This window comes from Macaca fascicularis, chromosome 15 (genome assembly GCF_037993035.2).
Source record: "Macaca fascicularis isolate 582-1 chromosome 15, T2T-MFA8v1.1".
NCBI classification, from domain to species: Eukaryota; Metazoa; Chordata; class Mammalia; order Primates; family Cercopithecidae; genus Macaca; species Macaca fascicularis.
The window spans coordinates 110,413,650-110,438,519 of record NC_088389.1 but is presented as its reverse complement, the minus strand read 5'-3'; the positions used below and the strand labels follow the sequence as shown (position 1 = coordinate 110,438,519).

General features: G+C 40.2%; 1 pseudogene; it reads right to left on the bottom strand.

The window, feature by feature from the left end:
- Window positions 1-1,310: 1,310 nt before the first annotated feature.
- LOC102139541 (serine/threonine-protein phosphatase 2A 56 kDa regulatory subunit gamma isoform pseudogene) lies at window positions 1,311-2,861 on the bottom strand (annotated as a pseudogene).
- Between the last annotated feature and the right edge of the window lie 22,009 nt (window positions 2,862-24,870).

The window sequence follows — 24,870 nt, the reverse complement described above, 5'->3', positions numbered from 1 at the left end:
TACTTTGGTAGTGAGGTCTCCTGTGTTATACAAGGTAACCAGATTAGAGTGCAATACTTGATCTACCAACCCACCCTCATACTGCCACACCCTATCTCCAAGGGGCATTGACAATCACTACCTAAACCCCTTCTTTCAGAGACGTGCTGGTAAAGAATTACCTGGCCCATGGAGAATGGTTCCCTTTCTCCATGGCTGTTGATAGATATTGACCACCTCCTTAGAGTTGGTTAAGGATATCCATCTGTGAAAAGCTATGGACCCGCGAGTGTTGAGAAGTCAGGACAAACTCACAGCAACTACAGTAAATCCAACATTGCTAAATTCTTTTTTACCACTCCTTCATATCCCAGAGTAGGTAAAAATAACCCTCAGGGATAAAAGAGGTTAGGGAGCACATGCGTTGAAAATACCAGCAAAAACAAAATTCATACTGTGTTTAATGACATCATGTTCAAATTAAATAGCAAAATATGTTTACTTATAAGCATATTATTATTTTGTTTGTTTGTTTGTTTGTTTATGAGACAGAGTTTCATTCTGTTGCCCAGGCTGGAGTGCAGTGATGTGATCTCGGCTCACTGCAACCTCCACCTCCCAGGTTAAAGCAATTTTCCTGCCTCAGCCTCCAATGTAGCTGGAACAACAGGCAGACACCACCATGCCGGGCTAATTTTTATATTTTTAGTAGAGACAGGACTTCACCATGTTAGCCAGGCTGGTCTCAAATTCCTGACATCAAGGGATCCGCCTGCGTTGGCGTCCCAAAGTGCTGGGATTACAGGCGTGAGCCACGGCACTCGGCCTACTTATAAGCATATTATGTCTTCCCATATAATACAGGTATTTTCACACCCTTTTTGAATCAATGTACAACACCCTCTTTCCTTTTGTGTAGTCAGACAAGTCAGCCTCAGGGTCCATGCTGCTGTGGAAACAGTAGGAGAGGGGAAGAATAGAGCAGGGAAATCGTAATAGAATATGCATGTATCTTTATTGGCTTATATAGAAAAGTGGTTAATCACATCATTTTCCCTTAATTCCTCCTGAGTCTACAGGTTGGAGAATAGAAACACAATGACACAATTCAATGTGGTTTTCTAGCAAGTGAGCTGCTACCTCCTCCTCTTATTTTCTCACTTAAGCCAGATAAGGAGTATAAGATGAATGGGGCAGAATTACAGGGAATGCTTTGCAGAACTTTTTGTAAGAACAGAATGCTCTATATGTTGAAGTGAGCAAGAAGACCAAAAAAAAAAAAAAAAAAAAACTTGGAAAACAATAGCTCTATTTACATATTATTATTATTATTTTTACAAAGTTTAAAAGTACTTTTTATTGCAGACATTTTCATATACAACGTTAGTGAAATCACGTCCCCCCGCCATGGTGAAGACATATATTCCTATCTTATAAAAACATTCAAGTAACCCTGGGCGTTTTCATGTTACTCTTTTTTAGTACCTGGGGATTGGCTTTGGCTAGATTTTCTATTTTAACCCATGCTTCTTCCCGTTCTTTCATTTTTAGCTTCTCTTTTAGTTTCTCTGCTTTGAACTGTTGTGTACAGTCATCAAATAGCTTTTGGTCCATCTCCATGAAGAGCTTCAGGGCGTTGTATATCAAGCCATGTATTGTCTTGTTCCAATGGGTCTTTGAGTTGCGGTACAAGGAAGGAAACACGATGGGCAGAATCTTCGCTGCGTTGTCACTGATTAAACTCATGATGTATTCATTATTCCAGTAATAGAGAGCTCGCTCTGCCACCTGGAAGTGTGGGCTGGAGACACATTTGGCCAACTGCCGGAAGAGGGGCTCCATGATCTTCACAAATTCTGATGGTTCAATGACATCTAAAATCTCTTCTAATTCATTTAAGAACATTACTTCTTTTGGACTGTGAGTCTTTGGCCAGTATTTGAGAAGTGCCATCACCACTGGTTCCGTGAGGGTGCTGTCCTTTTCTAAAAACTGCACTACACAGTATGCCAGCTGGGGATGGTAGACACTCAGAGATTTCACTTTGTGCAAAGGTAGTAACACCTTCAATAAGAAAATCTTGTGCTCTTCTTTGAGTGGTAAGGCAAATCCATTAATTATACTTCCCAATATTTCCAGTAACTCTGCTATGCCATTATGATGCTCTGTTTCATAAATAAACCTATAAAATATATTATTATCTGTTTTCTGATGTAAGCTCTCAAGCCTAGGAATTTCCCATAGATTCTGTGAAAGGTGGTTTTAAGAAAATCTCTCTCCCAAGGATCTTCACTGTCAAAGAGCTCTAAAAGCTGCAATACAAACTTCTGATCAATATATTTCTTCGCTATATTAGGTTGGAAATCTGGAGACTCTAAAAATCTTAAGAAAAATTCATAAACAAGCTGTAGATGAGGCCAGGCTGCTTCTAACGTTGGTTTGTCTTCCTCTGGGTCAAATTCTGCTCCCGTAGGATTGGAGGAAGGTGGTAATGTTCGAAACATGTTAACTGCAAACATATGGACTACTTCTGGGTAAATAGGCTCTGTGATCACATTCCGATTATGGGTGATATATTCCACCATTTCACTTAAAGCAGCTCGTTTTACCTCCTTCCACTTTAGGTCACTTAGTGGATCAGAAACAAAGTCAAAGAGGACGCAACACTGACGTAACTTCTGGATAAAAAGCTTCTCTTGATCAGCAGGAGGAACATCTCGAATATGGAGAAGGGCCACGGGCTGGAAAGGCCCATTGGAGTTGGCCGCATCCACCACCATCCTGCTGCCCGCTTTATTACATGTCAACATCTAGACTTCAGCGGGAAAGGCAATGGGCTCCTTAAGGCAAGAAACCAGCCTCCATTTTAGTTTAAAAAAAAAAAGGCAAACTGAAGCTCTCTGCAGCTGGAGGGAACTGCTACATATTATTTTTAAATTCTTTATCTAGGGAAAAAAAAAAAGACTAGAAGGAAATACTTTCAAAATAATCCCTTTGGGTTTCATAACTCTTTTTGTCTTCTTTTCACTGTTCTGTTTGTTCCAAATTCCCTTTCATGAGCAAGTATTGCTAAAACTTTTAATATATTTAATAAAATTTAATAAATACTTGTTTAAGAACCAAGGTACATGGTGATTTCAATAGATTTTAAAACTGGTAATTTTAAAATGTTCTTTTTTCTTAACAAGCAATATAATTTTTATCTCAATTTGATACATTTATCCTAAGAAAATGAGAAGAACTTTGCCTCTTGGAACAAACATCTTTATAGTTGAAGCTGGGCACCTGTGCGTGGAATATACTTAACTATTTTTAGCACAGTTTTTCTACTTAGGCCCAGCATTAGAAAGACTCCAGAGACCCTCTGGAACAGAGCTTTATAGATGCTGTAGATCTACCTCCCCAAAGGCTGAAAAGAATTAACATGCACCCAGCAGTATCCAGAGCAGTGATTTCAGCGCTATTGTCTTCGTTGTGCAACATTCAGAAGGTGGAAATGATGTTAAATCATTTTGTATAATTTTTAGCAAACTGTCAAAACAGAAAGTACTAATGCAAAATCTTGGAAGGCATTTTTAAGCACAGTCGTAGAGGGAGCATCATAAAACTAAACAGGCACTGAGAGATAAATATACAAATGGACAATGGCTGTACCATATGTAAAAGTAGAATGCTGACCCACAACCTGAAGCAACCTGCCCAGGAAACCAACTCTTTACCTACCATAAGCAGCCCAGGAAACCAGCCTAATAGAAATCAGACTTGTAGAAAGTCAGACTCCTATCTCTAGTAACAATCCAAGAAGCTTAATGATAACTTCAATAACAGCACAAAATGGCGAGGATTTGGTTAACCTGACAGCTTCCCTCATTTTTGTCCCCATTTCTAATTTAAGACCAATCAGACAAAGCCAAATATGTACCCCTAACCAATCACATAGGATGCCCCACTTCTAGTTACCCTGCCTACCAGCTTCCCCATGCCAACAACCTTCAGTCAGAATATACCTGAAACCTTCCCTTTTTTCCACTATAGAGCTGTCCTACCCTTCTGCTTGCCTTTCAGTCTTTGCTAAAATGCAAGCAATGGTAGCTGACTCCCTTGCTATAACAATCTCTGAATAAACAGTCTCTACTTTTGGTTGGTCTTCATATATTTCCACACCATGGAAGAACAGAAAATTCCATGACCAACTTGTAGAATAATTCATTGAAAGGCACAAGAATTTAGCAACTGCAAATTGTGTACATGAAATTTACACCTAAATATGACATACAAGGTAATAAACACACGTACACGTCATAGAGCACTCCTTGGGGAATCACTACAGCATCTCTTTTTAAAATGCATTCTCACATACAGTGATCTTCAAGCATTTTTAATTCAGTATGCCATCAATAAATGTTTAGCAAGCATTCCAGAAATATAGATACTTATTTATACATCTTACACACATAGCAAATTTAGAAAATTTAAAAGATGAAATAAAGTGTGTGTTAGTTCACTTGTGTGTTGCTATAAATACCTGAGGCTGTGTAATTCATAAAGAAAAGAGGTTTATTTGGCTCACCATTCTGCAGGCTGTACAAGAAGCATGGTACCTGCATCTGCTTCTCATGAGGGTTTCAGGCTGCTTTCTTTTATGACAGAAAGCAAACAGGAGCAGGCATGTGCAGAGATCACACAGCAAGAAAGAGGAAGCAAGAGAAGGTGGGGCCTCTTTTTAACAACCAGCTCTCTGGGGGACTAATACAGCAAGAACTCACTCATCAACCTCAAGGACAGTACCAAGCCATTAGTGAAAGATCCACCCTTGTGACCCAAACACATCACATTAGGCCTCACCTACAACACTGGGGATCAAACTTTAACATGAGACTTAGAGGACTGAAACAAAACAAACTATACCAAAGTTAAATAAAACTACTTGTAAACATTCTGCAAATTATGATGACTTCATACTATTAGTAGCTAATACCTTTGTTATGGGTATCAATTCACATGTCAAAAAGTCTTCTAGAACATTTTCAAGCTTTATGTCCAAGAATTAGATCATTAGATTGTCATTGCTTTTACTTCTTAAGTTACGAACCATGAACTCATATTGTAGGGGGTAGCAAAAATGTCAGCTCTGCTTTTTTTTTTCTGACCCTTGTCTGTTGTTTACATCGTTTTTAATATATTTCATCTTTGGTATCTTTGCGAGAATCTTTTAGTCCACTTGCCATATAAAGGTTGAGATGCACACAGGATAAAATTGTCTATAAAACCATATAAGGCCAGGAGAGGTGGCTCATACCTATAATCCCTGCATTTTGGAAGGCCAAGGCAGGAGGATAGCTTGAGCCTAGGAGTTTGAGACCAGCCTGGACAAGATAGCAAGACCCCATCTCTACAAAATTCAAAAAGAAAAAGTTAGCCAAGCATGGTGGCACATGCTTGCAGTCCTATTTGGGAAGCTGAGGTGAGAGGATCACTTGAGCCCAGGAGTTTGAGGCTGCAGTGAGCTATGATTGTACCACTGCAGCCCAGCCTGGACAACAGAGTGAGACCCCCATTCCTAAAAAATTAATTGCTTGCTTTTACAAAATAGAACCACTTAACAGATTGGCTATAAAATGTTGCAAGATGCTGAAAGCAAGCAAGTCATCAATCGTCTACCAACATGTCCTGTTGTGGAACACTGAAATAAATATATCCAAGCCAACCAATACATTAAATTTCAGTAAATTTAGTTCATTTCTCATTTTGGAGAATATATTAATAGAAGTAGAAGATTAAGAGATAAAGGGAAGTGCTACTGCTTTTCTCCCGTATTTCAATTGATCCCTCTGTGGAGACATGCTTTGGAGTCTAGACAGTCCTCCATATTATTTCCCTGAGTTTGATAAACTAACACAGCTTTTTTCCCTTTTTGCAAACAAGAGTGAGAAGGAAATGAGATGAAGAATGTGCCTACATTTTCTTAGCTTAAATTCACATCAGATAAGGGATTATGCATAATCCTTTTCAACTATTGGCCTTCTGAGCTAAAGTGGAGAGGGGTCAACTTAAAGAATAAAACCATAGAGCTGGTGCCTTCAAATATTTGTTACTGAAATTTCCCTCCTTTCTTTCTTTGAAAATTGGCAGCTCCAGAGTTCAATGCATTTAGATATTTAGTTCATGTTAAATCAGCACAATTATCTTATAAAAATTATGCATCATAAGTAGTTTGGTAAACACATTAGCTAATTCTTGTATTACCCAAGAGAGGAGGCATACCAACCAGATGTGCTGATATATCTAAGTTCCAAGTACAGACTGTCATTTATCTGCATTTTTAGTAGCCATGTTTGCAATTTTCTTCATTCTTCATTGGTGGTCTAAACTCTCCTTTATTTTCTTTCATAATTACAGAATTTAAACACTAGAAGATCAGCCATTTTAGAGTCATTCATGTTATGTCCATCTCTGCTGATTATTGAACTTTTCAAAAACTTTTATCTATTTCTTCCCTGATATATTTGTGAAAGTCCCATTATCATTATCTCCCTCTGCTAACAAACTCCATTTGCGTTTTGGCTATTATCTTTTCCTTGTCAGTCAGAACTAATGGGGCAGAATCTTGTTTAATTTTTTTCCATCTATTCTATTCCTGTCATGCATTTATTACCCCCTACATATAGATCTTAAAATAAGTCAAAGGAACCAGTTCATTAAAAAATTATTTGAATGCTTCTCACAGCACACAGGCTTTCATTTTGGTGTCAGCTCAGATTCTTTATCTCATTCTTATTCTCCCAATTGGATCTTTTTCTTGCTGTAGAATACGAGGAAACTCTTTAAAATAATTTTTCTTAAAATCTGATACCCAATGTTATAATCTGTAAAACCAATCTGTATGATGATAGTCAGCATTGAGTTAGCCATGGTAACTGGGGAAACATTGACCTGTCCTAATTAATGGAAAGCTCTCAAAAGAAGCTGGAATTCAGGTACAGTATAGCTCTTTACCCTCCACCAAACCTGCGCTAATATTCACATAAATACCTGCGTTCAAGAGATATCATTCTAAATGTGTTCATCTATTTTCCCATAGGCATGCTAATAAACATTCAATTAAGTAAAAGACGGTCAAAAACAATAGCTGAAAAGGAAGGATAGACCACTGACACCAATTCTTAAATGTGGTTACTTCTGGGAAAGAGTGCGTGATTGAAGAGTGGGAGAGAAGATAAAAGAGGATGTTCAATTTCTATTGTATCTTCCTCTATATCAATGTAACATTTTACAAAAGGCATGTATTTTCTATAATTTAAAATAATATAAAGAAAAAGAAGGGGGTATATGAAAAAATAATTACCTTTTTAAGTTAATTACCTGTATAAACAATAACATTAGAATATATTGTCAGCAATTTCCAACAAAGTGTATAGGACTGTGTGGCCAGCCACCATCCTCTTTAAGATAGTAGGACTGAGAAGACAGCAAGGCACCGCGAGCAGCTTGGGACACATGGAAGTGAGGTCTGGATTGGGTTTAGAAAAAAGCAAGCTAAAATAATAACCAAAACGTACCTGTGCCAAGTGTTTGTGACTTGGATATTTTGCTGAAAGCCAACCCTACTGGAGACTTGCTGCTATATATGCTTCCACACAGTCACCAGTCACCCAAATAGACATGTCATTTTCTAGACTTCCTCTCTGCCTCAAAGGAGACAGGCACATATTTGGATCAAGCCTGGTGGGAGATGTGCTATTGCTGGTGTCAGTGAGACTCTGCACATTCCAGGAATTAAAGACAGGATATGCATAGCTCCTCTGTAAATGCTTTATGGGCAATTGGTACAAGCACCAACATCACAGAAGGAATTTTTTTCTTATGATTCCCCAAATGAGACTATTCTGTCTTGTGGAAAAAAAAAAAAATGTACAAAGTAAATTCAGATGGAAGAGACAATGGCAGAGGTGGGGGTGAGGAGAGACTCTCCTGCTGATAGTCGAGTTTTTGGAAAATGTTCTCAAATCATACTTGGCCACAGTCCTCAGACAAAATCCTTTGTCATACGCATCTCTCAGCAAGGTAAAAACGCAAGAACAAAGCGTAAGTCAGAAGCACAGTAGAGCAAAGAGGGAGGCATCTCCTGCTTCACTCAGAAAAATTAGGTTCTGGCAATTCTGTAAATTCATCCTAAAAATGACATCTTTATTTTGATTGAGTGACAAATAACATCTTATGACTTTAAGCAGAAATTTATGTATATGCTCCCAGCAGTCAATTCTTCAGGGTAGAGCATTTGAGAATAAAAATTTTCCATTGCAGCCCCTTGCTCCTTACTAATACTGTTGCTAAGTTTGGCAGAAATGTTCCTTGATGTTCTTAGGTAACAATGGGGAAATTACACAGAGGAGCATCAGGAAAAAATGATGGGAAAACCATTGGGCTACCCTGATAGAATAATACAGAAACTGAAACAATGTCATCCAAGCCACAATCAAAATATCCTATCTATCCAACTGAGTTACCTGAGAAAGGGACACTCGTGATTAAGACAGTATTTAAACCAAGAGAGTCTGTAAGAGTTGGAAGGTGGCAACATTTGATGATGATCATTTGAGTTGAGATCACTCGAAGAGTAAAAATATCTGCCCAGTGGAGTCTAATCATGAAGTTAAAAACAGCCACAGCTTGGACAATATGTGCCTTCATTCTGTCTTTTAGTGAATCAGTCAGTCAACATACACCACATCAAGAATCTGAACCTTTAAGAATAAACTATAGGTTTGGTATCCCCATCTTAAAGACAAGAAAAATAAAACCAGAGATGTTAAAGAACTGCTGTAAGTCGTTTCTCGAATAGAACAAACTCAAGAAAGACTACCTTAAATGCTATCAGCTTTTCATTCCCTGTCCCTTGACAATACCTGAGGTAGATTTTACAGATTTTCAGTCATTTTTGGGCAATGAAAGAATTTCATTTTCAGGTATTAAAAAGTCCAATCCAGCCAGGTGTGGTGGCTCATGCCTGTAATCCCAGCACTTTGGGAGGCTGAGGCAGGTGGATCATGAGGTCAGGAGGTTGAGACCAGCCTGTCCAACGTGGTGAAACCCTGTCTCTACTAAAATACAAAAAATTAGCCAGGCATGGTGGTGCATGCCTGTAGTCCTAGCTACTCGGGAGGCTGAAGCAGGGAAATCGCTTGAACCTGGGAGGTGGAGATTGTAGTGAGCCGTGATCGCGCCATTGCACTCCAGCCTGGTGACAGCAAGACTCCATCTCAAAAAACAAAAAACAAAAAAAAAAAAAAAAGGAAAAGTTCAATCCAGTCCAAATCAAAACTTCAATCTCTTTAGCAATTAAGAATTTCTCCCATCCTGCACCCTTAATCTGAACCCACCATTTCTCAGACCATGAGTGGACAGTAGAGGACACATGGTCTCTTCTCTGCCTATCCTTAATCCAACTCCTCACCTACTCATCCTGTTGGCTGTAGCTCCTCCACAGTCAAGAGCAGTAAGTGGAATAAGTGTTAAAGGAGCAAAAGCTTTTTTTCTTAGCTGATGCTTTTTATAGCTCTTTTTTATATGCCTAATAGCTCTTGCAAAGCAGTCATTCAAACTCTGGCTCTTCTGTGGGGTTCACTGTAAATGTTTTCAGCTCCTCCTCAGAGATCTCCCCACCACCCCATTTCCCCAGGGCAAGGAATGCAATTTCAAGCTTGTCTCTTTTACTCCACCTTAATCCCTACCCTCTATTTGTACACCGTATACAATCTCTTTCTGTGGGGACCCCATCGTCCCAGAAAACGTTTCTCCTGGACAGCTTTTTCCAACAGAGTTCACTCTTGGCTGTCCTGCTCAGGGTCAATTAGCCTCCAGGAAACACTGCGAATCCTTGTCCCAACAAACAAACAATTCAAGTGCAGGCCTCTGCATGACTTTGTCTGAGTTCCCTAAAAGTAGGGCCTGAGACAGAGGCTTGCATGCAGGTAGTTCACCTGGGATTATGATTCTAGAAAGCAAGAGAGCAGGTGAGCTAGAAAGAGACAGAATGAGGCAGAGCCACAGCAGTTATGCTTTATGAAGTTGAGCCCAGTGAAGGACAGGGGTAGTCATCCTGTCATGGCTGACTATGGACCTTTATGAAATGCACCTTGGAGCTGAGCGGATGGTGGCCGGGGTTGGGGGGTGGCAGGTAAGCTGAGGAAAGCAGAAAACATGTATCTATCGTCTCTCATTCTTGGTTGACCACATGTGGCCCCACTGGTATTAACCCTCCACAATTCCAAGTTGCGTATAAATGAGTTGAGGGTCACTATATCAGAGAAACCAAAGGCCAGGAAGGGAAGGCTATGCAGTTTGGGCCTGAGGCCAGGACCTGTCTCACTGAACCTGTAGGAAACACAAGCAGTGACTGGAATGAGAGGTAGGTGGCCAAGAAACCTTTGAAGTGATGCACAAGAGATGCCCAACACATTTTCTCTAAGTCCTCTCTCCTTTCCTGGCTGTTAAAGAATAATTGCTTTCAAAAGGATAAAATTGTCAGGTACAGTGGTTTACACCTGAGATCCCAGCACTTTGAGAGGCCAAGGTGGGTGGATTGCTTGAGCCCAGGAGTTGAAGACCAGCCTAGGCAACATAGAGAGAACCCATCTCTACAAAAACTATTTAAAAAGTTAGCTGAGTGTGATAGTGTGCACCTGTAGTCCCAGCTACTTGGGAGGCTGAGGTGGGAGGATAGCTTGAGCCTGGGATGCAGAGGTTGCAGTGAGTCAAGATCACACTACTGCATTCCAGCCTGGATGAAATGTCTCAAAAAAAAAATTAAATAATAAATAAAAGGATGATATCATGACTCTCACATAAATATAAAATGAACATGCATAGGCCAGGCGCAGTGACTCTTGCCTGTAATCCCAGCAATTTGGGAAGCTGAGGTAGGCAGATCACCTGAGGTCAGGAGTTTGATACCAACCAGGCCAACATGGTGAAACCTCATCTCTACAAAAATGCAAAAATTAGCTGGACATGATGGTGGGTGCCTGTATTCCCAGCTACTGAGGAGCCTGAGGAGGGAGAATCACCTGAACCCGGGAGACAGAGGTTGCTGTGAACCAAGGTGGCATCATTGCACTCCAGCCTGGGCAAGAGAATGGACTCTATCTCAAAAAAAGAAAAAAAAAAAGAACATGCATGAAGATTATCTGCAAGTCATTAATTAATGAGGGAACCAGTAAGATGTTAGAATCACTTCAAAAAAGAATCCAAAATGCAGATTTATACTTAGGCCCTTAATAATGCTGAAGTAAAAATAATTTCCTTAGATATAAAACTGGTTTCTTTGGAGAAGGGAGGGAAATCAAGCACCTCTCCATTAGACAAAGTTCACTTGCATGTCTATGGACAGGACCAATTTGCATGACTCAGTTTTCTATAAGTTACAGCATTGTAAAGTTACTCAAAGCAGATGAAGGAGACCCCATGAAATCACACAACTATGGAGAATGTTCTAGGAAATGCCTAGCTTTCTATTTAAAAAGACCCAGTTATCTTTTTTGCTCCTTTCAAAACCTTTTACAATTTTTCCCAACAAGGCCGTCATAAGATACTCTGGTCTTTATTTTCCCATATACCCATCAGACATTCTTCCAGGAGTTCATTTGTGATCCAACCAAAAGAACTAAAGGATAAATCTGTAAGTCAGGGATCAGCAAACTATGACCCACAGGCCAAATCTGACCAGTCTATTTTTGAAGACAAAATTGTATTGGAATACAGCCATATTTATGTATTATCTATGATGCCTTTCACTCTACAACAGCAGAGATGAATAGTTGCAACGAGGACCTATGGCCCACAATACCTGAAATATTTACTATTTGGCTCTTTGCAAAAAAGTTTGCTGATATCTGCTCTAGTCCATAAAGCTAACAGGATTGTGAAATGTCCGTTGTTCTTTGTGTCAGATGGCCCTTGTCTCTAACAATGGTTTTTGAGAGATTGAGGCCAAGAAGGGAGTACAGGAGAAAAACGCTGGCATTTCCTAAGCATGTTATGCCCTTCAATGAATCCTCCTCTTCTCTACCGTATCCCCTAACTTTTCCTTATCTAGAATGAAGCTGGGCAATGGGGACAAATTGTGAAACGATGAGTCTGGCCGCTTTCTAAGGAAGTCTACATAGAAATGTCAGCACTTCTTGCAAAGTATGGGCACTTACCACCCATTGTTACAGTTTATGAGACTTCACTGAAATTCCTAGATCTCGGGAAAGGTCTTATGCTACACTACGTTCCATAACTATGCAAAGGTAAAGCTGCTTAATTAAGGTATTAGGACTGAGATTCAAATCCAGGTCTGACCTAATTCAAAGCTTGCCCCGCTCTCAGTATAGGCACGATTCATAAATAGAGAGCTGAGCTCGTAGGAACCGACCTCGGGCTGACGTCATAGACTTTCAGAGCCATTTTGCTGCTATTTTAAAAGACATTGGATATGGCAAGAGCATTAGGGTGAGAAAAAATGTTTTGGGTGGAAAGCTTGATACCTCCTTTCTGCTTCCTCCGATATTCAGAAGAGGGAGGAGGCACGGGTCGGCTTCCACACCAGCCTGGCAGAGGAAACAGACATCTGTCTCAGGACGGTATTTCTTACTATCGATAGCAGCCAGGAGTGCTTTCTGATCCAAAAGAAAAAATGTGCCTCAGCTAAGAAATGTGAGATTAAAATTCAAGCATATTGAAACTAAACTTTGAATTAAGTTTCTTTCTTTCCTTTTTTTTTTTTTTTTTTTTTTTTAAGAACTGCTTAACAACAACAAAAAGAATCTTCACATTTCTAAAGCACCAGGTAGCGTGTTTCTAATGAAGACTTAAGAGAAAAAGCATCCGGAAGCCAATTAGTGTAAGGCGAGGGGAGACCCACATCATCAAGGTGCAGCATTTTCACCTTTCTTTCAACACACAGAAAAACCAGCATAGTGATTCCCTTCTAAAATTACTATTATTGTTAATATTGTTATTATTTATTATTATGGTTATAACAGGAGAATGAAAGATACGGATTTTGAGGCAATTATTTTACAGTGCAAATAGGGACTCTCAATCTGAATGTCAAGACTGTATCTTGGGCTGACATTTGAAAACCTTAACTTGCTTTCCTGGTTTTCTGTGAGGGTGTTTCCTCTGGTTATTTTCACTTAGGGAGGTCAAATGTCACATTGAAAGTGCTTGTGGGAATGTCTTGCCCCACTCTTTCTTGAGTCATCATGAAATAATCAGGGGATACCATAAAAAGTATGGTGTTTATAGTATAGTGGCAGAAAGGTATGGTGACTTTCTTTTCCCATCAAAAGGGTCACAGCTGACACTTCTATAAGAAAAAATAGATTAACACAAGAAAAGCATAACAAATATATTTAATCCAAATTTTACGTAGCATGGGAGCCTTTAGAAATGAAGACCCAGGCAGGGCATGGTGGCTCACACCTGTAATCCCAGCACTTTGGGAGGCTGAGGCGGGTAGATCACCTGAGGGCAGGAGTTTAAGATCAACCTGGCCAACATGGTGAAACCCTGTCTCTACTAAAAATTACAAAAATTAGCTGGGCGTGGTGGTGGGCGCCTGTAATCCCAGCTACTGGGGAGACTGAGGCAGGAGAATTGCTTGAACCTGGGAGGTGGAGGTTGCAGTGAGCCAAGATTGCTCCAGGGTAGGCGACAGAGTGAGACTTGGTCTCAAAAAAAAAAAAAGAAAGTGAAGACCCAGAGATCAAAGGAGGTTGGGGGGCGGGGTGGGGACGGCGGCGGCGCAGAATCTATCTGTTTTTAAGCTTAGATTCGAAGAAGAATGAACAGCATGTAGAAATGTGATTGGACAGAGGGTATAATCTAATGAAAATAGACTGAGGAAGGAAGTCTGGCCAGGCCTGTCTGTTCAGATTCTTCTTGGCCTCTCTGGTTAGCATTCCTTCCCCCAGGGTATGGGGCAGGTCCCCTCTGGAAAAAGAGTCTTCAAGGGAGAAGAGAGAGAGTGACCTTTCTAGGTTTTATGACTTGCTTTGTGAGAGAGAGGTTCTATCTTCTATGACCTCCTTGGGGAAGAGGAATTTTGGTTTCCATGTCTTGTTTTGGAGAAGAAACACAGTGGAAGATAGGAAAGCAAGAGAAGTTTCAAGAGAACTTTTCTTCTCAGGCTGCTTCTGAGGCCCTCCAATCTGCTTTCAATGTATTCAGGATGCCAAAGCACCATACTTTGGGGCATTTTTTTTCTGAGCCCTCACATTAGTAAACTGGAAACAAGTTAAGCTTTTAGATTTGAATTTGGGTTCAAATCCTGGCTCTGCCATTTCATATCTTTGAACTTTAGTTTTCTCATCTGTGAGTTAGGGACAATGATAACTTCTTAGTTTTATTGTGAGATACAAATGAGAAAAATTAGGAAAATCTTACCACAGAGACTGTTATATGGTAGGTATTTCTTTGTTTGTTTGTTCATTTGTTTGTTGAGATAGGGTCTTACTTTGACACTCAGGCTAGAGTGCAGTGGTAGGATCACAGCTCACTGTAGCTTCAACCTCCCTGGGCTGAGGTGATCCTCCAACCTCAGCCTCCAAAGTAGCTGGGACTACAGGTGCACACCACCATGCCTGGTCAATTTTTGTTTTTCTTGTAGGGACAGGGTTTTACCATGTTGCCCAGGCTGGTCTCAAGCTCCCAAGCTCAAGCGATCTACCTGCCTCAGCCTCCCCAAGTACATGGTAGGTATTTCAATAAGAGTATGCTCCTTCTCTCTCTTGCTATTCTACTATACTCAGAAGTTATTATGCTTCAGAGAAATTTTATAAGTTTGCATATTGCCATTACCCAAAGATGCACTCCACTACATTATTAATTTCTCCTGTTTTCTATCCCATTCCTATCACAGATGCATCTGTATTTCTCCTCAGGTTAGCTGGCAACTTCTTGACCAAGGAAAACAAAAGAGAACTCAAACTAATTGCCCATAACAAAACCCATCACCAGGGTTGGGTCTGATTGAGAAATTTTTCTGTTGGTTTTAATACCAAAGGGCCCTCAAGAGACAGTGACACAGTTGAAGACAATTAGTAATGACTGGCATTTGAGAACAGTGGAGAACATGGATGTAAGAAGAGGAGGCTGAGCTTTGCAAAGTTAATGACGCTTTGTGTGTGCAACAGACCATCAGCTGCTTTCACTTTCATGGAGGGTAGTTTCAGAACCTACCCTTGGGTGTCTTGAATTCAAAAGGAAAAAGAGTCCTAAACAGCATGACAACAAAACATACCAAATATGCAGAAAGTCTAGAAGCAAACAGTCTATGAAAAGACGTTGGCTGTTTATTTTGGTTTAGATGGACTTTTCCAAAAGGAAAAGTCACATAGTCAAAATAATAAACACTGGTGGGGTGTGGCATTATGTTGATTTTTAAGTTCTTCAATGGATTGGAAATAAAAGCTACATAACAATTTAAAATGTGACTTTCTGTATTTTTCCGAGCCAGATAATTTTACAAATTACACTAGGGTTAGAATTCGCTAGAGGCCAAAAATGTCCTCGTACATAACCCAAAATAAGGAATAGTATGTACTCAATATAAATAACACCAAAGGTGTCTGCTTTCAAGTGTATGAATGGCTTCATGGTATTTTTTCCAGTTATTCCTCTAGAAAGTCTCTATTAACATTACCAAACAACCCCAGACCAAGAAAAAAGTCTATCAAAATTAATCTAAAATCTAGGAACCTGGCTCACAGCGATCCAGTTTAATCAACAATGCATGTATGAGAGCCAAGGAGACCAAACAAAGTAATGTGATACTTCCTGGTTATTTTATCTTGGCATCTGCTTCAAGCAGATTTTCTGCCATTAATAGTTGTCATCATAGAGGACTTCCCAATTGCAACCTACTCAGTGCAATATGTATCAAAAGGGAAAATTATTTTCTCATCAATTGTGCTACCTTAATTCCAAGAACAAAGAGCTACTCTCGCCAAGTCAAGAGAGGTGGGGAATGTCTGTGGCTCCAGCTGCTAATAGTTACTCACTCTCTCCTAAACACTCATCTTCAGAACACATATTTTATGTTAATATAAATTTATACAATAATACTTGAATTTCTCTGGTGATGACTGCCAGTTGAAAATAAATTTCACAAGCATAAAACCACTAAATAATTTAAGCTATAACTGTATCCTTAGCTCTTAGAAGAATGCCTGGCACACAGAAGGCATTCAATAAATGTTTGCAGTGTTAATGGTTGCTGGCAATAAATAGTAATTAAGCCAAATGAGGGGATAAGCTCACCCTTGGAGAGTGCAGGGAAAGAGAAAGGAAGGGAAATATGGGAATAAAAAGGAAGACAAAGGAAGGAAAATAGGGCCTTCAAAGTAACCATGGAAACCACCAAAAAGTAAGTTAGAGCAAAAAGAGACTACCAAACAAACTGAGTAAGGGAAGCCCAACAGATGGAGAAAACCCCCAAAATACAAGACGTTGTGGAAGAGTAACATTAGACTCTTTTAGGGAAGTGTACAATATTTCCTCCCTTTTAACTAGCCTTTTCCTTTCTCTAGCGTCTTCTAAATAAGCAAATATACCCATTTTCAACTTCAAATTTATTTTGATCCTTTGTAATAAAAAATGTTACGTATCTATAATTCTACTGACAGAAAACAAAAAATAGTAAAATAGAATTAATTGTGATAGAAACACTTTTCTCTCACATTGAGAAAGAGAGAATAGATAGATGAATATGTAAACCAAATTAAAATTCCAAGACTGCCCCCAGCCAACTGAACAGACTTTCCTCTCAGCCAAAGAGATTTTAAAGAAACCCGAAAAACTAGCTCAGGAAGTGATAGGAAGGACGGGTCAGACATGCCTCATTATACCCTCTCCCTTTTGGATTTCAGACACAACTGGCCAACATTAACATTAAAATAGAGATTCTAAGACTAACAGAACAGACTCTTTGTAGCAATAAGACACCAACTTCAACCTGACCCTAGTATAACACCACATGACAGATAATAAGTCCTAAAGGAAATCAAAGTATTTTACCCCTAAGATCTACTTTTTGACATATTTTGAAATGGCCCTGCAAAGCTATCTCTTGTCAGAGAAATCTACATTCTGTAGAGAATTCCCTTCCCTTTCCCGGTCTTTTCCTGATCCAGGAGAGAATTAACTAAGAGTCTGAAACCTTGTGAAGTCCAATAAGAGATATTCACCATCTATCTATTCTCTCTGAAGCCTGCTACCCAGAGGCTTTATCTACATGACAAGAACCTTGGTTTCCACAACCAATCTCACCCCTTACCTTAACTCAAGCTGACTTCAACTCTTCAGGCCGAGCTTAACTCTTTCAACCAATTGCCAATTAGGAAATCTTTGAATCTACTTATGACCTGAAAGTCCCCATTTCGAGATGTCCCACCTTTCTAGGCTTAACTAATGTATACCTAACATGTATTGATTTATGTCTTTGCCTGTATCTTCTGTCTCCCTAAAATGTATAAAATCAAGCTGTAACCCAGCCACCTTGGGCACATGTTCTCAGGATCTCCTGAGGCTGTCTCATGGGCCATTGTCCTTAACCTTGGCAAAATAAATCTCTAAATTGAGACTTGTCTTGGGTACTTTTTGGTAAATAGATAGATAGGCACATAGACACTAGATGGATTATACAGATAGATGTGATATATAAATGGTTTAGCTCATCCTTGATGATACCAATTTAATTTTCATAGAAAGTACCCTGAATAAAACAAGAGTTTTCTAGCAACAGTGCAGAAGCTGCCTCACCTTTTATCACCAGCCTTGGAAACCACACAGCATCCCTTCTGCATACTCCATTGGTTGAAGCTATTACAAGTCCACCCAGATTCAAGAGGAGGAGAATCAGACTCAACCTCTTGATAGGAGAGGAGAAGGTCACATTGCAGAAAAGCATGAGAGACAAGAGATTGTAGTAGCTGTCTTTGGAAAATGCCATCTGCCACAATGGCATTCTGAAATTCCAGGTAGGGTCAAAGTTCGGGGTCCATCTTTTACTGCAGGACTTAACCCTGCTGCCTTCTCTGGGAATGCCTATTACTTTCAGAGTAAGAATTCTTTAATCGCCACAGACTTTCTTGCTCAGCTGGAATTGTATTCAAAACCATCAACTTAATTCCTCAATCACTCAGTCTCCAGACCACAGAAAGAAAAATTACTTTTTCATGTCCAGAGCTTGTGAAATATTGCCGTGGACCAAAACTCCTTCTCCTAAACACAGGAGCCTGAACTCCCTTCACTCCCATCCTAATAGAAATAAGCCCTCCTTCCCTTATGCCTCATTCTGTAGCTCTTATGATTGATTGTTCTTATCAAATTGTATTGCAAAGGTCCTGGTTTTCCTGTCTCCCAGATGAACCTCCAAACAGCCCTTGAAAACAGGGAAGATGTCTCATTTATATTTTATATTGGTATATAATAATTACACATAATTATGGGGTACATTTGATAAATCTGATACATACATACAATGTGTAGCGATCAAATAAGGATATTTATTAATAGAATACCTATCATCATAACTATTTAGCATTTCTTTGTGTTGGGAACATTTCAAATCTTCTCTTCTGGCTATTTTGAAATATACAACAAATTACTATTAACTGTAGCCATTCTACATAGCTATTGGACACTAGAATTTATTCCTTCTAACTCTATGTTTTTGCCCATTAACCAACCTTGATTTCAAGGAGGTAGAGAGTAGAATAATATCTCATTTTTCTTTGTATCTCCAGGGCTAGGCCTAGCTAATCACTCCTATCTTGAAAATCATAATGCTGTAACACAGAAGTCAGGACTCAGGTAGAGAATACCTGGGTTCCTAAACTAGTTCTTCAGTATACCAGCAGGATGATGCTGGAAAATTCACTGAACCTCTCTGAGCCTCAATTTTCTCATTATTAACATGGGGATGTAAAAACTTGACCGGCCTGTATCACACAAGGTTATTCTGAGAATCAACTGAGATGATAAACTATGAAATTACAAAGCATTGTTTTCTAACATTAGTTTCTAAATGAATATAGGTCTTTACCCTTTATTGCCAAAGCTTGTAAAATTTCAGTACTTTGCACTACATATTTTCTCTGCCACATCAACGATACCAGACTTCATACACTGTTGACTTTAAGTGTTTAGGGTCATAAATCTAAGCTGCCCAGACTATAACTCTTAAATATGCATTTTAATTAACTAAATAAAGGTTTAAAACAGATATAGAAAGTAATTTCTCCATGGAGTATTTCATTTCAAAGCAGAAAAAAATTCTAGTATATAAAGAAAAGATTACTAAGAAGCACAGAGGAAATGGAAGGGGTATAGTACATGACTATGACTGTACTAAAGCAATATGCATATTGCTTTTCTAGGGATTTTGCCTGGCATTTTGCACTTAGAAATAGTCTTCTTGAAAATACTTGTCCCAAAAAATACATCATCATCCCTCACTCGTTGTAAACTATACTTTTTAGAGAAATAAAACAATTCACCTTCAAGTCAATGAACATTTCTTACTTCAAAAGCAATAACATTTAAGTCATGCTAATAGCTGCCCTCTCTTCTTCCAACTCTCAAATCTTATTTTCATAAAACAAATACTTACAGATCATAAAACTTTTAAGGTTACTGCATTTAACAAAAGCAAGAACCAAATTCTGAATATTCACAGCAATAAAGAATTGGCTTGATTTCTCTCTGGGGGATTTGCAACTCAAAAATATAGGAGAATATATGATGAATCAAATGCAATGTTTTTACTCATTTTCTCTAATGTCAAGAAATGTTGATTGTAAAATTAAAATGCAATTGAGAAAAACAGAGATTAAATAATATTTATGTGCAATTAGTTCTCACACAGGAAAGTTTTCCAACCAATTTTCAATCTATCAAGGGGAGCTATCCCACTCATACTAACATATATCTAAACCTGTAACTAACCCAGCTGAGGAACTGGATTGCTGTCTCTAAAGTTGATATGAACCAGAAGTTTCACAATCCTCACCGGGAACTAAGGAACTTACAATGTCACCACGTGACAATCAAACAGCCTTGGAAACCATGGCCTGAGCTACATTCCATTTCCAACCTCCTTCCTGCCATTTCTTCTGTCTGTCTTCCCAAAACTCTAACACCCATTTAGCAACCTGCCTTGTTCTTCCAGCTCACCTTGTCGCTCTGTCTTTCTCCCAAGTGTGATTTAGGTACCATAACATGCTGATATTCTCAGAGTTAACACTGACAGTTTTGATTCTTCGGAACCGTGGAGGGCTGGCCAAAAGGCAAAGAAATTTGTCATGTTGCCAAAGCAGGAATTTGAATCCTATGTATTGCAAAGCCACTGTGAGGGCAGAACTCAGTTTAACAGGGGACTGTGTTCACTTAGCTTCTCTGCATGGCCCTCAACACATCCCGTAGGCAATAACTCTGGTCCTCAAAAAAATTCCAATGATTACTGCCAGTAACACAGCGAAAAGAACGTGAAGAAGATTCTTATGTATTATTGGGTTCTTAACCAGAAAACAGAAGCTCACCAAACAGTCCATGTAGTAGATTGGTCACATTTCTATGTCTCTAGAACTTTGCCCTTTGCCATGTAGCTGTGCACGACCTCTGATGGTGAACAAGGTGATCTCCCTCACCCCTTCACTCTGAGCTCAGCCATGTGACTTGTTTCAACCAGTAAAATGAAGTGTAGAGTTGCCAGATCTCACAAATAAAAAATACAGGACATCCAGGTAGAAATGAGGTGTGTGTGTTCCAAGCCTAAACCTCAAGAGTCCTTGCATATTTTCATTCACTTTTATGTCTCTATCTGCCTGAGCTACACTGTTATAAAAGATATATATGAGGTTGGGCACTGTGGCTCAAGTTTGTCATCCCAGCACTTTGGGAGGCTGAAGTGGGTGAATCAATTGAGACCAGGAGTTCGAAACTAGACTGGCCAACACAGTGAAACCCCGTCTCTACTAAAAATACAAAAATTAACCAGGCATGATGGTGCATGCCCATAATCCCAGCTACTTGGGAGGCTGAGGCAGGAGAATCACTTGAAGCCAGACAGCAGAGGTTGCAGCAAGCCAAGATGGCACCACTGCACTCCAGCCTGGGCAACACAGTGAGACTCTGTCTCAAATAATAATAATAATAAATAAACAAATAAAATATATCTATGGACCAGAGTAAAATCTCCACTGTTGCTACAACTAAGGTAAGCCTCAATCACCCATCAAATGTTTATTCAAGTGAGTGAGCCCAGCCAGATCAGCAGAACCATCTGCTTGACCCCCAGTCGACCCCCTGAATCATGAGCAACACATATTGCCTGTTATGTGCCACCAAGCCTGCGGTTATTTGTATTGTAGCATTATTATATTAAAAGATAGCCAAATAGCCCATAAGGGAAATATGTGATAGTGAAACTTATGAACTTATTGATTAGAGAAGGAATCTAGTGATTTCCCCCTAAATGCAATGAATATGCTCCTCTCCCTTCCTACCACATTCCATACATTGAAACACTAGGGAGAAAACATCCTCACGTTTTCTATCTCTCCCCTCACAACAATGAGCTAAAACCCTTCCTACATGCTCATTACCCTCCCCTCCTCTACATCCAAGAATTGGGTAGAAATACTGGCATTGCCTTGTGCTTCTTTGTTGTTGTTGAGACGGAGTCTCATTCTGTCACCAGACTGGAGTGCAATGGCACTATCTCAGCTCACTGCAACCTCTGCCTCCTGGGTTCAAGCGATTCTCCTGTCTCAGCCTCCTGAGTAGCTGGGATTACAGGTGCTGTCACTATAACCGGCTAATTTTTTTTTTTAGTATTTTTAGTAGAGATGGGGTTTTACCATGTTGGCCAGGCTGGTCTCAAACTCTTGACCTCAGGTGATTCGCCTGCCTCTGCCTTCCAGAGTGCTGGGATTACAGGTGTGAGCCACCTCGCCCAGCTGCCTTTTGCTCTTAATAAAAAGGACTGGTCACCATAGGTGTATTCTTCTGTGGCTTCTGAAGTTGGCAGTCCCAAATGGCTTGCCCAATATTGCTGGGCAAGGACAGACTTAAAGGCCCATCACTTTCTAGTCAGAGCTACTTTGGGTAACATGTGCAGCCATATGTGAGAACTGAATTCTTCCAGCCTCAGCTTTGACTTGGATAAAACAACAGATACAGAATATCAAAGTGAATAAAACAAGACCTTCACCTCCTTATACAAGTGGAAAAAGAACATAGCCTCAAAACCTTGTCCCATGAATCTTCAACCTTCTAGCCAGATCAAAATGATAAAAGGACATCAGAGAAGGTAGACGAAGAAAACTGGCTAGGGCTTTTTTGTTTGTTTGAGAGAGGTGTTGCTATACTGTGAACCTCCATTCTCCTTTTTTTGGGAAATGATGAGGGGACAAAGGTATAGGATGACAGGATGGTGAAGGAGATATCTAAAACCCCACAGTACCTTTTGCAATATGTTCCCTGCAGTTGGTAGAGGACCGGTTCCTGACTCATGACTGAGAAAGCCAAAGTGAAGCATTGTCTAAGGCCTGCCCTCCAGTGGGGAACAAGGAACTGTCTCACTCTTTCATGACAAAGCCAAGAGAGTGCTCCGCGTGGGGTCGGCCTGCACACCCAGGACTTGTTGGGCAAAAGATCCTGGGGACTGGGGTGAGCCATGCCCCTGGAGAGAGACCCAGCTCATCTTGTCTTGGGTCCTGCCCAAGAGGGTAACAGAAGGGTGGGAAGACCTCAGCAGGAGTTGAAAGGGTACAGCTGGATCCTACAGGCTGATTGAGAAGTTAGAAGTGGCCACCTAAAAGAGAGAAATCCATACAGGCAAAGGAAGCCACAGGAGAAGGAGCTCAGCAGGGTACCTCAAAGACCCCAAAAAAGCACCCATGGAGAAAGGGTCTGTTTTAATCATCTTGTTTTCCACAACCTACCTAGAGACAGCAGCCTCAGGCCCAAAGATAACCCACAACCTACCTAGAGACAGCAGCCTCAGGCCCAAAGATAACAGAGCTATCCAGCCTTGTAAAAACCACAATGAGCCCTTATCTCTCCTTCTCCCACCTTTGACCCTGGCAAGGAACCAGAAGAAAGAAAAAATGTGCAGGAAGAAGAGGTGAGCAGGGAGAGGCAGTTGAGAAAGAATCAACCAGAGGATGGAGCCCGATGCAGGTCAGCACTGAAGAGATGGAAATGATTCAATGCTATCACGTTCAAAGTTTTGATGAGCATCTTTACCATGACATTCTAATTACTGAATTGAGATTGTGTTTGCAAACTGCAGTGACCTTGGAGTACCTTTTGTATAAGAATGGAGGCAAAAGCAGTAAGATCCACAGAGCTGACATCCCAAGCCAGGGGAAAATTAATCACACTTAACTGAGCTTCAAGATATGCTGGGTGAAATACTATAATGCTGTGTTTTGCTTATGACCCAACTGATTCTTGTAAAACCCACTGGTTACATATGCAAGAAGCTGTATTTTCTACTCCTGATTTATACTTATTGTTTTCCGGTGTCTTGCCAGCACTTAGGGACAGGTGAAATTCTTGTGCTTTCAGTTACTGAATCCTGGTTGTGATCAGAAAGAGACTAAAGAGGATGAAAATTCTTAAAGATCAAAGACCACTGGGGCCTGAAATATCCAAGATGGATTGGAAGGACTAGGGGACATTTCATGTCTCCTTTATTGCCCCTGTGGCCTGATTGAGATATGTTGGATCATTCCAGTCATCTGCTTCCAAATGCCTCTTTTCTCCTGCATCTTCCACAGCCTAGACGGCCCAGCTGAGTCACCAGGAGCTGAGGAGAAACTCCTTCCCCAAGCCCTCAGACTTCTATCTCTCCAAGCCCTCAGACTTCCCTCTCTCTCTCCCTCCCTCTCTCTCTCTCTCTCTCCCTCTCTTCCTGTCTCCCCCTTCCCCAAATCCAGGTGCCACTTAAGAAAGTAGAGATGGGAATCAGTGTCAAGAAAGAAATTGTCTAATATTTCAGTTAGGGGGCCACTGCTGATATAGAACACCCCCTGTTTTAAAACAAATGGTCTAAAACAAGATGAAAACATTAACGTAGGAAGAGAAGAATTTCTGTATTAGCTTTTCATTTGTGAACTATTGCGCCCAGTCCTTAAGATATACAAAAGCAAGCACAGATTATTATTTTAAACAGCAAAGGCAAGCTTTGCCTTGGGGTTGGTAAGGCTAATCCCCAACCAGCTGGTATGAAAGGAAACTTGTTGCTTACATTGTCTTATCTTCTCCTGGCGCCAAACAAGTCCAAGCCTGGTGGCCAGATGAGATTCTCCCTCACAGGGAAAGGAGGTCAGCACTGCACTCCAGACTAAGAGAGAGGAGACGGAGGAGAGCAGCCCTGCAGGAGCCCAGAGAGCCCCTCCCCTCCACTGACAAAAGAAGCTCTGCTATAACCCAAAGAGAATGCCAGAAAAAGGAATGCTCTTCAGTTAATCTGAAAAAGCAAGAAGGACAAACAGACCATATAGGAGAAAACAATGAAAATGATAGATTGCTCAGGAAGGAAACAGATCTACACTGGCTTGATGTAGAAATCAAACTTGCAAATGTGTCTACTCCCTGGGGGCCTCGTCTATTTCTGCCTCAATCCACCACCCAAATCTACACATTTTCAAAAATATTTGATGTTCTCACTTCAACCTGGACTATGGCAGATTTTTAATCTGCTTCAATTCAACGAGAGGTCATTGGGCATTTACTTTGTACAAGGCACTGTGAAGGGTGATATTGAGGCAGCAATGATGAGGAAAATATGAATCCTACCCTCAGGGATCTTTCAGTCCAGGTAAGATGTGAACACAA